General features: G+C 41.4%; 1 protein-coding gene across 4 annotated transcripts in view; it reads right to left on the reverse strand.

Annotated features, from left to right (window-relative positions):
• Positions 1-16,150, reverse strand: part of STK32C (serine/threonine kinase 32C) — a 375,239-nt gene that overhangs the window by 29,457 nt on the left and 329,632 nt on the right. The gene's annotated exons all lie outside the window — the stretch shown is intronic.

Below are 16,150 nucleotides of genomic sequence, written 5' to 3' on the forward strand. Positions count from 1 at the left end.
TGTCCTTGCGTTTTGCAATTTTCATGCGATTGGAAACAGATTGCAAATAGTGTCTAGTATAAGAGAGCCTTGGAGACAAAGCCAGTGATGGGTTGAGCTGGCAATTAGTTGACACATTTGTTCCTTTTGCGGCACAGTTCACCACCCACATAGCGTGTACCGGGCTCGATGCAAATGACATAACGCATTACGTAATTTGTGTAATTCACACAATACGTGTAAAGCCTAATTGCCTATTACACAAGCAACGTAGGTGTTGCACGCAAAAGGCGAGTTACGCAAACTACATAAAGCATTACATAATTATGCTATTCAATACGCAGAATCATAATGACTCAAGTAAAAGTAATTTATCCTTAAAGTGCATCCGAGATAAACGTTTACTTATTGCATAATTGTGTTCCTTTCATATAGTTTATAGGGCATTCCTCAAGCCAAATACTTTTTTTGTTTTGTTTTAATACTCTAATTCCCTATAAACTAAACAAGCCTCGCCAACAGCTTTTCAGTGCCTTGGCATTTTCAGACAGTAGCAAGGGCTTATGGGAGCTCAGTCTGGGCAGGAGGAGGGGGGGGGGGGGAAGTGTTACTAGCCAGAGATTTCAGAGGCAGAGGGGAGGAGGGAGGAGGAGAGGGGAGTGAATTTACACACAGGCAAGCTGATAGCATCTCCAGCCCTCAGGCCTGTGACAATGTGACAAACAGAACATGGTTGCTGTCATTGTATCACAGGAATAAATAATCATATTCTATTGAAGCGGTTTGCAGCTAGATTTGCTGTGTAAACTATCTAAACTTTAGAGAAGATATATAGACAAGTTACTTGTTTTAGTTAGTTTTTCATCTCGGATCCGCTTTAAAGGACAACTGAAGCAAGAGGGATATGGAGGCTGCCATATTTACAGTTGCCTGGTTGTCCTGCTAATCCTCTATCTCTAAAGGTGGCCATAGACCTGACGATTATGGGCAGATTCCACAAAGAGACAAATTTATCTCTAATTGAATCTGATTAGAGAAAAATGTGTCTCTTGTTGATGCTGCCCCTACACTACAGGCCGATTCCCGTCTGATTTCAGCATGAACTCTTCAGGGAATTGGCTGAGCCTGCGCATGTGCCCCGCCACCCCCCTCATTTATAAATGTGCCCCCCAGTGTGTGCATTTACACATTATCTGTCCTGTAGCAGCCTCAACGGGGTCCATCCACCTCACCAGGTACTAACAACCGCATACCACTAGCGGCGCATAATGCCTGATGTCAGACGCTTTGCGCCGCCAGCGTGCATGCGTAGCCCGGAGAGACAGGCGGAGGCTGCTAAAGGACAGGTAATGTATAGATGAACACACTGGGGGGGCACATTTATACATTGCGGGGGCAGCAGCGCGGGTTTAGTCATTTCATCAATCATTCCAAAATTGGCTGCCAAACCGCCGCAGACCAGAAATCTTGCAGCATTTTCGCCCCGAAATTGGTCGATTTGTCGGTCGGGGGCATGCACTTGGAGGCAACGTTTTTTATCCTATTCGATTATAATAATCGAATTGGATGGTCATTTGGCTGCCAGGTAACCTGATGTATTGCCACCTTAAAGAGACAAAAAAAAATATTATATTATGATTTGTATGTGTAGTACAGCTAAGAAATAAAACATTAAGATCAGATACATCAGTCTAATTGTTTCCAGTACAGGAAGAGTTGAGAAACTCCAGTTGTTATCTTAATACAAAAAAGCCATTAATCTCTACGACTTTCAAAGTCGTGGAGAGGGCTGTTTTCTGACTTTTATTATCTCAACTGTTAGTTAATTTTTTACTTTTTTTCTGCCAGAGGAGAGGTCATTACTTCACAGACTGCTCTGAAAGAATCGTTTTGAATGCTGAGTGTTGTGTAATCTGCACATATTAGAGAATGATGCAATGTTAGAAAACACACTATATACCTGAAAATAAAAATATGAGAATATTTTCTTTGCTGCTAATCTTCTAGTAATTATTCATAGTACACAACCAATTCATTATATCATTTTTTTTTCACTTCAGTGTCTCTTTAAAGGAGAACTGCAGCGAAAGGTATATGGAGGCTGCCATATTTATTTCCTTTTAAGCAATAAAAGTTGCCTGCCTGCCTGGCAGCCCTGCTGGTCTATTTGGCAGAAGTAGTGGCTGAATCACACCAGAAACAAGCGTGCAGCTAATCTTGTCAGATCTGTCAAAATTGTCAGAAACTCCTGATCTGCTGCATGCTTGTTCAGGGTCTACAGCTGAAAGTATTAGAGGCAGAGGGTCAGCAGGATAGCCAGGCAACTGGTATTGCTTAATTGGAAATAAATATGGCAGCCTCCATATACCTCTCTACAGTTCTCTTTTAAAGCAGTAGGATTAGCCATACTATGCCAGGGGAAAAAACACATATACTGTATAAGTAGATAAATACTTGATCTACTTACATAACACATGTATTATACTGTCCATGTTTTGATTTCAGTATTATGGTAGAGAACAGAGGCGCCAAAAGGATAAAAACAATATTTAAAAGTTTTAAAATTATTGCTTAGGAGGCAGTGGTGGACTCACCTCCCACAAGCAGACACAACAACTGTGTATTCACAAAAGGGACATTTATTGGTATACTCCAAATAAGGTTGCAACGCGTTTCGCAGGTCAAACCCGCTTCATCAGGCAATTACAGGAAGGAGCACACAACAGCAGTATGTCCAGATAGCACCTGGCGCCTCAGTCAGACTGAGGCGCCAGGTGCTATCTGGACATACTGCTGTTGTGTGCTCCTTCCTGTAATTGCCTGATGAAGCGGGTTTCACCTGCGAAACGCGTTGCAACCTTATTTGGAGTATACCAATAAATGTCCCTTTTGTGAATACACAGTTGTTGTGTCTGCTTGTGGGAGGTGAGTCCACCACTGCCTCCTAAGCAATAATTTTAAAACTTTTAAATATTGTTTTTATCCTTTTGGCGCCTCTGTTCTCTACCATAATACTGATTGTATCCACCTTTGGTGGAGGGGGATACCCCTTCTTGTTTTTCAAGCCTACAGAGAGCGACTTCTTATTCCTGAGTGAGGACAGGCTAATCTCCTCACCTGCCTACACAGTGGTTGCCTGGAGGTAACCCTGGTTTGTGAGTATACAATTTATACTCTTTCTAATTATCCAATTACCTTGACATACTACACCATATCGGGCTCTCGGTTCTCTCTTCTTCATGTTTTGATTTCAGTGAATGTTATATAGTAAATCCTGATGTCATTTCTGCCCTTTACTTTTTTTCTTTTCTCCTCTAATCGCTGAGTCACCTCAGCCTTGCTTGTTAACATAAGTGAGCAGGGGATCGAGTTTCAGATAAGCAGCTAGACAGGGAAATAAATGGAAGAGGAGGAATATATTATAGATAAAAAGAACCCCCAGCATGCAACTGTTTGGCACTGACTACTAAAGGGCCAGTGCTCCTTAACCACTTCAGGATTCGGCGTACGCTTAACTACGCCCCTGAATCCTGAAGTGGATTGCATGGAACACGAGCGGCCGTTCCATGTCAGTTCACGGAGCGTGTCTCCGTGAACACCCTGCGAGCCGCCGATCGCGGCTCGCAGGGTAAATGTAAACACACGGGGAAGATCTTCCCCGGTGTTTACATGTATACGGCGCTGCTGCGCAGCAGCGCCGAAGAGGAGATCGGCGATCCATGGCCTCTGATTGGCCGGCATCTGATAGGCTAAAGCTTATCCCATCAGGTGCAGGACGGAAATCCGTCCTGCGCCACTCACCACGGGAGGGAGAGGGAGGGAAGGGGAAGGAGGCCAGGAAGCGCTGCGGAGGGGGGCTTTGAAGAGCCCCCCCCCCCCGCAAGCAGCCGGCGGCGATCAGACCCCCCCAGCAGGACATCCCCCTAGTGGGGAAAAAAGGGGGGAAGTCGGATCGCCCTGGCTGCTATCTGATCGGTGCTGCGGGCTGGAGAGCCCACGCAGCACCGATCAGCAAAATACCCCCCTGGCACAGAAGTGGTTAAAGAGAACCTAAACTGAAAATAAAAAGTAAAAATAAACATACACAGGTCATACTTGCCTCCCCATGTAGTCTGCTCATCAATCTCTTTCTCCTCTCCTGCGTCCTGTTTGTCCGCTGTGATCAGTGGAATTCTCCGTCCTCCATTTTGAAAATACCATTACCCCATAACAGCTTTCTGGTCAGCACACTGTTAAACTTTTATATAGCCCACTTGAGCCAAAAAGCAACATGGACATTACCTTGCACATTCAGTTGTAACTGACAGCAGCTGATATATAACTGACAGCAACTGGTATATTTCAGTTCTGAAAAAATCTTGTCAGAACTGTAAGGGATCACTGTAAGACGAAAATGGTGAGCTTCTGAGAGGTACTAATGGCGAGGTAAGTATGTAATATTCATTTGCAGCTACATCATGTGTTTATTTTAAATAATTTTACTCAGTACAGATTCCCTTTAAGTATGTGATAACTCCAAATCATAACAGCAGAAAAAGTTTTGAATGCAGGATTAGCATCTTTATCACTTAATACACTCAGACCAGTTGCTGTTGAAATTGGATTTTTATGGTGACAATCCCGCTTTAATACACTTAGCCATAGACCCTGGACAAGCATATGCAGACAGGGCCGGCACTAGCATAGAGGCAAAGGGGGCAATTGCCCCAGGTCCCCAGAGCATGTAGGGGGCCCCAAGGTATCTCCTCCCTTAACTGTTGCTCCCCGGGGCCTCTGCAGAGTCTTTGGCAGAGTAGCATCCCATCTGACCAAACACACTGGATGTCTGGAGAACACTGCTAAAGGGTCCCCTGGACCTCAAAGGAGCCTGTGCCTTGTCTCAGCCGGATTGCTCCTACGGCTTCAGGATATCACCACACAAAACAAAAGAGACGGCACACCACTGGCTGCAATAAACTTTGCTGTATTGGAACAAGTGTACACTACATGTTACGGATATTACATCCTTCCTCAGGTGTATATCCACCTGAGGAAGGATGTAATATCCGTAACATGTAGTGTACACTTTATTGCAGCCAGTGGTGTGCTGTCTCTTTTGTTTTGTGTGTAGCATCCCATCTGTGCTAGTGGGCAGGTGAGACACAGCACTGCCAAAGACTCTGCAGGGGCCCCGGGGAGCACAATTAGGTTGGGAGGTGATTGGGAGGGAGAGTCCACAGCCAGCTCAGGGGCCCAGGAGGGAAGGTTGGCTGCAACAAAGGGCCTTTAATGCCGATTTTTGGTGGAAGGGTGTCTGTTGGGAGGCCCCTGGGCTAATTTTGCCCTGGGGCCCCATTGTTTCTAGAACCGGCCCTTGCAGATCAGGTGTTTTTGACATTATTGTCAGATATGACTAGATATGACTAGATTAGCTGTATGCTTGTTTCTGGTATAATTCAGACATTACAGCAGCCAAATAGGGTAGCAGGGCTGCCAGGCAACTGTTTACAAGAGCCTCCTTGGACCTAAGGTAAGTGCTATACCTGGATAAAGTAGCAATTGCCAGAGTTCTCTTCCTGCAGGTACACCACTCCTGCAATAAATACAATTCCAATACGTAGAAAAAGGCGCTCCACAGGCTCAAACTTGTGTTTGTACTTTAAAGGGGAACTGAAGTAAGAGGTATACGGAGGCTGCCATATTTATTTCCTTTAATCAATACCAGTTGCCTGGCAGCCCTGCTGGTCTATTTCTCTGCAGTAGTATCTGAATAACACCAGAAACAAGCATGCAGCTAGTCTTGTCAGATCTGACTTTAAAGTCTGAAACACCTGATCTGCTGCATGCTTGTTCAGGGGCTATGGCTAATAGTATTAGAGGCAGAGGATCAGCAGGGCTGCCAGGCAACTGGTATTGCTTAAAAGGAAATAAACATGGCAGCCTCCATATACCTATCTCTTCAGTTCCCCTTTAATGCGCTTCAGACACACTACATGCTATGGGACAACTGACACCTATAGAAGGGTCAGTTGACCTGTAACATGTAGTGTGTCTGAAGCTCATTTAAAGGATCACTATCGCGAAAAAAGTAGGCAGTTAAAATCTCACAGAACAGACAGGTTTTGGGCCAGTCTATCTCCTCATGGGGGATTCTCAGAGCTTTGTTTTCAACAACATCTCCTTAGCAGCAGTTGCAAAGTGTAACTGACAAACCAAAATAGTGTGCAAGTGATTAGGAAGGCCGGCTGGTATCTTACTATTTTGGCAGTTCAACTGCAGATTAGGAAATGCTGTTGAAAACAAAGAAAACCTTGAGAATCCCCCATGAGGAGATGGACTGGCCCAAAACCTTTCAGTTCTGTCAGATTTGAACTGCTTACATTTTTCGCGATAGTGGTCCTTTAAGTACAAACGCAAGTTTGAGCCCGTGGAGTGCCTTTGTCTACGTATTGGAACTGGTATTGTTTAAAGCGGTATTGTCACCATAAAAATCTAATTTCAACAGCAACTGGTCTGAGTGTATTAAGTGATAAAGATGTTAATCCTGCATTCAAAACTTTTTCTGCTGTTATGGTTTGGAGTTATCACATACTTTAGGAGCACTGGCCCTAGTGCCAAACAGTGCCAAAGAGTAGAATGCTGGGAGGTCTTTTGAATGCTGGGAGTTCTTTTTATCTATAATATATTCCTCCTCTTCCATTTATTTCCCTGCCTAGCTGATCAGTTGTGTTTACAAGCAAGGCTGAGGTGACTCAGTGATTGGATGTGTAAATAATAAAAAGACTCTGGGAGGAGGGCAGCTAATGAATACACAATGAGCAAGAGAAGGGAGGGGGGAAACAAGAGTCAGGGAGGATATGATGTCAGCATTAGCTTGGCAAGATGGCCACTGCCTAGAGTAGGATTCTCTGCTTTTCCTTTATAAAATTCACAGGAATCATTACGTGGATAGCACAATACATCTGTTATGTAAGTAGAAGTAGTATTTATTTACTTATATATGTGTTTTTATTTCTAGGTTAGCATGGGTGTCGCTTGCTCTTTAAAAGGAAATGAATATGGCAGCCTCCATATCCTGCTCACTTCCATCGGTCCTTAAAATTTCCCCTATGTCTCCTCATCGCCTAACATCCTTTTTCCTCCGGTTCCACACATCGTCCTTGGCATAACAACATTGCCTCTTCTGTATCTCCTTTTAATAATCATTTGGCTTTTTCCTAAAGTTCTTTTGCAGCTTTTCGTTCTTGTTTTTTCAATGTTCTCATTACCTGGATTGCTTCCTTTTATTTCAGTTAAATCTTCATTATCCCAATCAAGAAACGCTGCAGTGTATTTATTAGTAATAGGGAATGGCTTAGAGGTAGATTCCGGCCTTAAATTAGCAGCCATAAGGGGCTCATGAGCATTTTCTCTCTTAACTTTCTTCAAAGACAATATCGAGGTCGAAATCATCTACATATTGTACAATGAATGTGTTCATTAGTGGAATCCTTTCACCTCGTATAACCTCCGGAGAAGCATTCTTCTTAAAAATAATTCCATGTCCTTAAATGTCTCCAACTCATCACCACATACTGCAGGACAGTCCAAGAGCCCTCTTCTTAAAGCGGAATATAACCCAGCATTTCAACTTTGCTCTAAAACATTATTTAAAGCATATTATATGCAGCCAGCATTATTTTAACTAGACCAGCATTGGAAGGGTTACACACAGAGCTTTAAAGTTCCGTGGAGAGAAATGCAGACGCATCCGAAGGTTTAGATAGATACATTTAAGTAAACACAATGTAACAAGTGAGGAATGTGACTCACACTCTCTAACTGTGCAGGAGCTGGAGGACAGCCAGAGAGTGTGTAACATTCACCACTTGTTACATTGTGTTTACTTAAATGTATCTATCTAAACTTCGGATGCGGCAGCAGTTCTCTCCAGGAACTTTAAAGCTCTGTGTGTAACCCTTCCAATACTGTTGTAGTAAAAAAAAATGCTGGTTGCATAGAATATGCTGTAAATAATGTTTTAAAGCAAAGTTGAAATGCAGGGTTATATTCCGCTTTAAAGATATATGTTCGTCAGCTCAACATTAGATAGATTAATAACATTTAGCATTTAGAGAGGAACTTTAGGGAAAAAAGTAAAAACTAAATTACCGTAATGCATTGCAAAGTTAGAACTTAAAAAATAGAAGCAATCAAAAAATGATTGATATGCGCCACGTCATTTCTTCACATTGTTTGATCCACAATGAACCTGCTGGTCATCATCTTTACTACCAGCAGACAGGAAAAAAAACTAGACAGCACCAACTGACATTCTTTATAACCACACCCAATGACTAATAGGCTAAAAGGTTGTTTTTTCTTTTTTCTTTTTTATAGATATAATACATATGCACTGAAGGAGATACTGGTTGCTTGGCAGTTGTAAAGAGGCATTATTTCCCACAATGCAGCAAGGCTCGTAGACAGGAAACCGTCAGCGCATAGGTCCTGACATCACATTGTGGGAGGGGTTTTCACCACAATATCAGCCATGTAGACCCCCTGATGATCTATTTGAGAAAAGTTAAAGATTTCTCATGGAAAAGGGGGTATCAGCTACTGATTGGGGTGAAGTTCCATCCTGGGTTACAGTTCCTCTACTGACAAGGATTTTACTCTTTTTTTTTTTTTTCCATTCCGTCGCTCTTTCCTTTTAACTCTTTCCTAACAGCTTTGTTCTTAAAGTACATACATACACATGAGACATATTGGTCTAAGTGAACACAAACCAACAACCGATTGGCGAAGGTTAACTTTCTAAAATGACCGACCTGTAAGCACATGACCAATCCTAGAAAAAAGGAATTGACAGAAAATGCGGGAGTGATGCCTGAGGTGCAATTAACTGAAATGATCGATATCTGTTCAAAAATAACCGATTATGAACAATTGACTGTTTGTGCATGCACTGTACACAACAGGATGGTTATACGTTGTTTAACTGTACACACTTCCTTTGATGAACGATCGTGGGTCAAGAAAATCCAACAAGATGGATCACGACCGACTCCCACTACCGGTCATTTGCAGCTGTCGGTGAAGGCTGGTTGTGTGCAGTTGCTTACCAAAAATTGGTTGAAAGCTCACTAATTGGTTGTTTTAATAGGGTTTAGACCTATATTTATTTTATATGTAACATAGTCCTACTATCTTGGTTTTCTTTCATGTCTTTATAGGATTCTGTGCACAGGCAATTCAGATCTATGCTGTCTTCTCCTGATTATTCAGAACTACTTCCCCAGTTTCTGCTTGAATTAGAGATGTTGAATTCCAGTCCTCGAGAGTCGAGGTCCTCACACATTTGTAGCACAGCTCAAATTAATTTATGGGACTGAATCAGGGAAGGTGTGTTCCATCAAGTAGAAGCAGAAAGAAAAGATGGCCCCTGAGCTAAAACCACCAACCATTAAGAGACCAGGGAGTTGACCAGCAAACACCTGGATCCCACAAAGGTGTAAAGTCAAGCGGGAAGAATAAGCAGGCTGGGTCTCCACCTGGATTTTGCGGTTAAAGCTTAATTTATCAGTGGTAAGGTAACAGTCACAAACAGCACAACGTTTCAGCACGCAGGCCTCTGTCAAATGCCATTTGACAAAGGCCTGCGCGCCGAAACGTTGTGCGGTTTGTGGTGATGTTACCACTGATAAATTAAGCTATAACCGCAAAATCCAGGTGGAGACCCAGCCTGCTTATTCTTCATGCCCATCAAGTAGAACACATTTCTCCATTTCTCAGTCCATCCTAATTACTGGCATGGACATGGCCCTCACGGGCTGGAGTTCAACACCTGTGTAGATCTTTCAGAACCAGGTTTTTCTTTCGAAGGTTACAAATATCCACTCATTAGAAGCCCTCCACACCTTGAGGACCCTTTTACACTTGCCTTGCAAGTGTGTGTTCTTTGTTCAATATCTTTCACTTTTTCTTGTTTCCTTTATTTAACTTCTTATTCCTTTTATTAAGAGAAGCATAAACAGGATCATCTTTAAATTAATTTTATTTTTTACATGAAAACTTTTTTTTAAAAAAAAACTAAATAAAACGAATTTATTTTCAGTATCCTTAAGCTGTATTGTTCACTCTTTTACCAACATTTTCATTATTGTTAATCCGTTCTCTTTGTTTCCTCCCGATTTGGGAAGCAGAATGTAAAGTCTGCCAATAGTCAGCCAGGATATCCACCTCTCTCAGGCCTTTGGGAAATATCCCCTTATTGCTATTTCTATCTAAACTTAACAGGTCTTCCTTCCATCTAATAGTTAGATTTTTTACTGTTGTCTAAAGATGTAATACCATCTTGTTTTAATTATTTTCAATGCATTTATAGTTCATTCTGAATAGTTTAAGTAATCAGTACATATGGGTGTGGCATTGGTCACATTTTGTGGATATCGCTGTGCAGTAAAACCAACATGACAATTATTCCCTAGGGCAGTGATGGGTAACCTTGGCACTCCAGCTGTGGTGGAACTACAAGTCCCATGACGCATTGCAATACTCTGACAGCTCTAAGCATAACTCAGGGAGGCAGAGGCATGATGGGATTTGTAGTTTTGTCACAACTGGAGTGCCAAGGTTACCCATCACTGCCTTAGGGTATTATGGCTGTAACTGGACAAGGATTCAAAAACCACCGTTCAATCAAGACATTAGCACAGATCAGACCTACTTTTAACATACAAAAGTGACATCTCCAACCATATCAAAACGTGTTACTAAATCAACGTAAAAAACATAAGATGGGGACGTCATGTTTTTTAGGACATGGAAGTAGTAAGCTGAAGACTCCTCAAGATTCTCGCCCCAACAGGGTGAGAACGTAGAAACTCCATGCAGATAGTGTCCTGAACCCTATTTGAATGTGAGACTCTGTGAGACAAGAGTCCAGGGCCATATTTACCATAAGGCAATGTAGGCACATGTTTACAGGCGCTTGATGATGGATAGGTGGGCTCACGCCCCCTTCCCAAGTGCCTGCCTCTCGCCTTACCTACGCAGAGTCCCAAGCAGAGTCAAATTAGAGGTTCATCCCCCACCTCTTAGCACTTAGCACTCAACTGATGAGATCTCCCTTCAGTCTGGGGCACCACTAGCTGCTTAACCATGTATGCCTTCACGTCCGCAGCGGCAGCAGCTAGAGCCACAGGGACGCGCTAGTCACGTCCCTGCAGTTTGGGGGGGTTTGTGGGTAATCAGCCCGGGAGCAGGGGACAAAAGTCCGCTGAGAATAAACACTGTTTATGCCAGATCGTTAAATTTATGAATGGAAACAACCACATCCCAAAAACATACAAATAAGTGAATTGGCTCGACCCTAAAATTGGCCCTAGACTACAATACATACACTACACGATACATACATAGACATAGGACTCTGGTAGGGATTAGATTGTGAGCTCCTTTGAGGGACAGTTAATAACAAGACTATATACTATGTACAGCACTGCGAAAGATGTTGGCGCTATATAAATACTAAATAATAATAATGTTCTGGTTCATTAATCTCCCCGCTGGCACTGTGATCGCAGGCTTCCAATGGAAACCTGCATCACTTCCCTAGTTACAATATAGCAATACATTGTTTCCTATGTAGAGTACTTGTATGCTACATAGAATTTTGATCAGCGGGGACATCTTGTGGCCAAATAGTAAAATACACCTACTGACTTTGAAGGAAAAAAATTATATCTATGTCAAGAGGGCATATAATTATAAAATAATGGGCTTAAAATTAGTGATGGGTGTAAAACTGAAAAAAATGCACCTTTATTTCCAAATAAAATATTGTCACCATACATTATACTAGGGATATAATTTTAACGTTACAATAATTGGGACAAATGGCGAAATAAAATGTGTGGAATTTAATTATGGTAGCATGAATTATTTTAAAACTATAATGGCTGAAAACTGAAAAACAGTGATTTTTTTTACAATTTTTCTCTTATTATTTCCATTATAATGCATGTACAATAAAATAAGTCTTAGCATAATGTACCACCCAAAGAAAGCCTAATAGGTGGCGGAAAAAACAAGGTACAGATCATTTGTGATAAGTAGTGATAAAGTTATTGGGGATTGAATGGGAGGAGCGCTGAAATGCGAAAATTCATCTCGTCCATACTGTGAAAAATACCTGCGGGCTGAAATGGTTAATACTGAATGTACCTTTGGTTTCTTAATGCTAACGGACATCTGTAGTACCTATGACGGTTGCGGGAGAAGTGACAAGCTGGACCAGCCAGCACACCTGCGGTGCGGTTAAGTGGGGGGTTGTAGGTTCATGGAGGGTGAAGTGTAGGGTGCAGGGACATCTGTGACTATAGGCTCCTGTGATGTAAATCCGGGGCCTGCAAGAGTGGCAGACACTTAGCCACCACGCTGCCCAAAGTATTAGCCATTTCGTCCCGGTTGGATAAACTTTTGCATCTCATCACATCAATGAATGACTACACACTCCTCACTCATCCAGCCAAGACTCTAAGGCCTTTGCAAAGGATTATTATGAAAACTACACAAGCCAGCCGTATTTCATTTCAGAACTGAATCAATTACAGAGACATTTTGCTCACTAGCTAGTTATTGATGTTTCTATTGATTCTGTTTTCCATAGGACATTGTGCAGTGATACATGTTCCTGGATCATACTGGAATGTTGTAAACACAGCATCATTTAGTTAGATTTGATGCTTTTAATAAACGTTTGCCATTTCTGCCACGCCAACTGTATTAACATACTACATTACAGCCGGTGTAGTGTTTTGTCGGGGACTATTCTTGCTTCAAACAGACCTGAACTCAGAACTTCCTCTATGCTCTAAAAGATAAGCAACAGCATAAGCACATTTAAAGAAAACAAATATTTATTTTTACAGCTGATACAAATCCTGCAATAAATCAGCGTGTCTACTTCCAGCTTTCATGGAAGCAAACATAGGGTTAAAGTGGATCCGAGATGAACTTTTACTCATTGCATAATTGTGTTCCTTTCATATAGTTTATAGGGCATTCCTCAAGCCAAATACTTTTTTGTTTTTGTTTTAATACTCTAATTCCTTATAAACTAAACAAGCCTCGCACTCAGGTTTTCAGAGAGCCTTGGCAGTAGCAAGGGCTCATGGGAGCTCAGTCTGGGCAGGAGGAGGGGGAGATATTACTAGCCAGAGATTTCAGAGGCAGAGGGAGGAGGGGGGGGAATTAGGTTTTTTTTGCTCAAGATACAGATAAGCCTGCCTCTTTGTAATTTTTACAAACAACATGGCTGCTGTCATTGTATCACAGGAAGAAATAATCATATTCTATTAAAGCTGTTTGCAGCTACATTTGCTGTGTAAACTATGATAAGATATATAGACAAGTTACTTCTTATAGTTTTTCATCTCGGATCCGCTTTAACATCCTGTGTTTACAAGTCAGCTGCTCTGCTGAGGCAGCCAGCTGACAACTGAGAGATAAAATTACAGCTGTGATTAGTAACAAATGAGGGGGAGTTAGACAGGCTAAACTCTCTAAATACATACAGCATCTGTTTCTCTACATTTTACTTCCATCCTGTGCCAAAGATCATGTCCACTTTCACTCACTGACCCAGACTCTATTCTCTGCTTAGAAAACATTATAAACAGATTTGGTGCTCAAGTTTGGCATAGCCGATTTAGAACACCTGAATACTCCCGACTGAGGCTGTTCAGCACCTAACGTGAATGGGGTCAGGAGTTCACTGCCTTGTGCATCACATGACTACAGTGTTTCCTCCTTCCAAACCAGAAGCAGAAAGCATCAGAGTCACATGACAGGCAATGCGACTCGCAAGCCAATAAACTCCTCCTGACCCCGTCCACTTGTTAGGTCCTGAACAGCGTCAGTCGGGAGTATTCTGATGTTCTGAATCGGCTAAGCCAAATTTGAACACCAAACACTAATTATTACATTGTGTATACAGTACATTACTGTATTATATATTTGTATTCATATTCTCTGCAATTTGGGATTATGAACCATTGTTCTCTGATGGTGTTTTTATGCACTTTATATCTATATAATATTTATTATATCTAATAACTAAAAGTGGTCAAAAAGAGGCAGGTATTTCCGAGTTGATGCAAATTGTTCCTTAATGTTATGCAAATGTGTGCAGCTTGGAAATGAAGCAACCACATTTGCCTGGGTTACTTACAAGCTGCATACATTTGTATACATTTAGCATACCACTTGTATAAGTCTGGAGATATTTTCATCCCATTGACCATTCCCATTCCTACTAATCAGCTAAAGTGCTCAGTAGTAGTGGTGATAGTAATGTGCTAAAAACGACATCATGAAATTCGCGTAATTTCCATTATTTCAAAAAAAAAAATTGCAATAAAAAAAATTAGTGACATTTTGCGTAATATCGACCATAGACAAATTCAAGATCATTTTTGTAATTAAGGCCGATTTCATGACGGAATTTTTTTTTTTGGGTTGGGGGGGGGGGGTGGGGGGGGGGGGGGACAGGGAGGGGGAATTACAAGTACTTTCCAGGATGAATTTTCGTATTAAAACACGAAATAACGACTTTATGTTACCTGTAGTCTTGTGAAATTTTCTTGTTTTACATGAAATTACAAAATTACGAGTAACACAAAATCACTATTATTATTATTATTACTATTATTATCTATATAGAGAAACAGCACAAAAACTGCGCACAAGAATGAACCATCGCCGCTTTAAAATGAATGAGGGTAAAATGGACACACCAGTGGCCCAACACTTCTGTAAACCAGGACACAGCATGCAAGATCTCAAAGTACTTATTCTTAAGGGTAACTTCAAAAATGAACAAGCAAGAAAGATTTCTGAGTACAAATTTATGAAAATGTTCAAGACATTAACAGAAGGTTTAAATTGTGGAGTTGGATTCATGACACATTATGTAACATGATTGACTTGGCTTCACTATCTTCAGAAACCTGCTAGATTTCATGTTTGCTTGCATGAGCTCACTGACTCCACCCTGCTGATCACCGGACATCTAACTGCTAAACAGCAACCAGCACAACTGCCATCTTCATGTTTGCTATTTCCCTGCATCAGTGTTTTACTACAGCTAACATCTAGAAATATGCCTGAAGAAGGGGACTAGATCCCAGAAAGCTTGCATCATTTAACTTTATCAGTTAGCCATTAAAAGGTATCACTTTTACAAGACTTTGTTTTTTTTCTACCTACATATATGGAAACACACGAAATTACAAATTATGAAATTATGGATTTTCTCATAATTTTCTATTAAAACGCAAATTTTCAGCTCATCACTGCTCAGTGAATAACTGATCAGAAGGTACAGTCACTTCCAGTTTACATTCGTTCTAGCTTCATCTCAAAGCGTGGAGCCGTTATTTCCCAACTGTAAATGCTAAACTGATAAAAATCTCAATTCTCTGTAACGGACACTTAACAAAATGATCACCACATCACAGAGACACAGACATGTTCAGGGTTTTTCAAGGAACATGCTGGCATCGCAAGTGAGAGGTCATCAAGATGCAAATAACTTCAAGTTGGTGCAGGATTATGTAAATTGATGCAGTTTGAAAATAGACCAGTCATATCTCAAGAAGGTGGAATTTGATTGGTCTGTTTTCAAGCTGCATAAGTTAACATACAAAATTTATACAATCCTGCATCAGCTCTCTGACTATCCCTAGTCGACACCCATAAAGGTAAAAGAAAAAAAAAATGGAGACAACAACACTAATGGGAAAAGAGTAGGAACATAGAGCGGTAGCCATATTTCTTATTTGAAGGCGCAAACAGTATTATATTTGTTGAAGTGCAGGTTTACTTTAAAGGACAACTGAAGTGAGAAGAATATGGAGGCTGCCATATTTATTTCTTCTTAAACAATACCAGTACCAGAAACAAGCATGTGGCTAATCTCGTCAGATCTGACAATAATGTCAGAAACACCTGATCTGCTGCATGCTTGTTCAGGGGCTATGGCTAAAAGTATTAAAGGCAGAGGATAGCCAGGCAACTGGTATTGCTTAAAGTGGAAAAATATGGCAGCCTCCATATTCCTCTCACTTGCATTAAGTGAGTGGGTAAGGATAGGTAGGCGGGGTCAGGGGTGGGACAAGCCTGGGTAACACCATCGTCTTTTACT

Source organism: Hyperolius riggenbachi, chromosome 10, assembly GCF_040937935.1.
Source record: "Hyperolius riggenbachi isolate aHypRig1 chromosome 10, aHypRig1.pri, whole genome shotgun sequence".
Lineage (NCBI taxonomy): Eukaryota > Metazoa > Chordata > Amphibia > Anura > Hyperoliidae > Hyperolius > Hyperolius riggenbachi.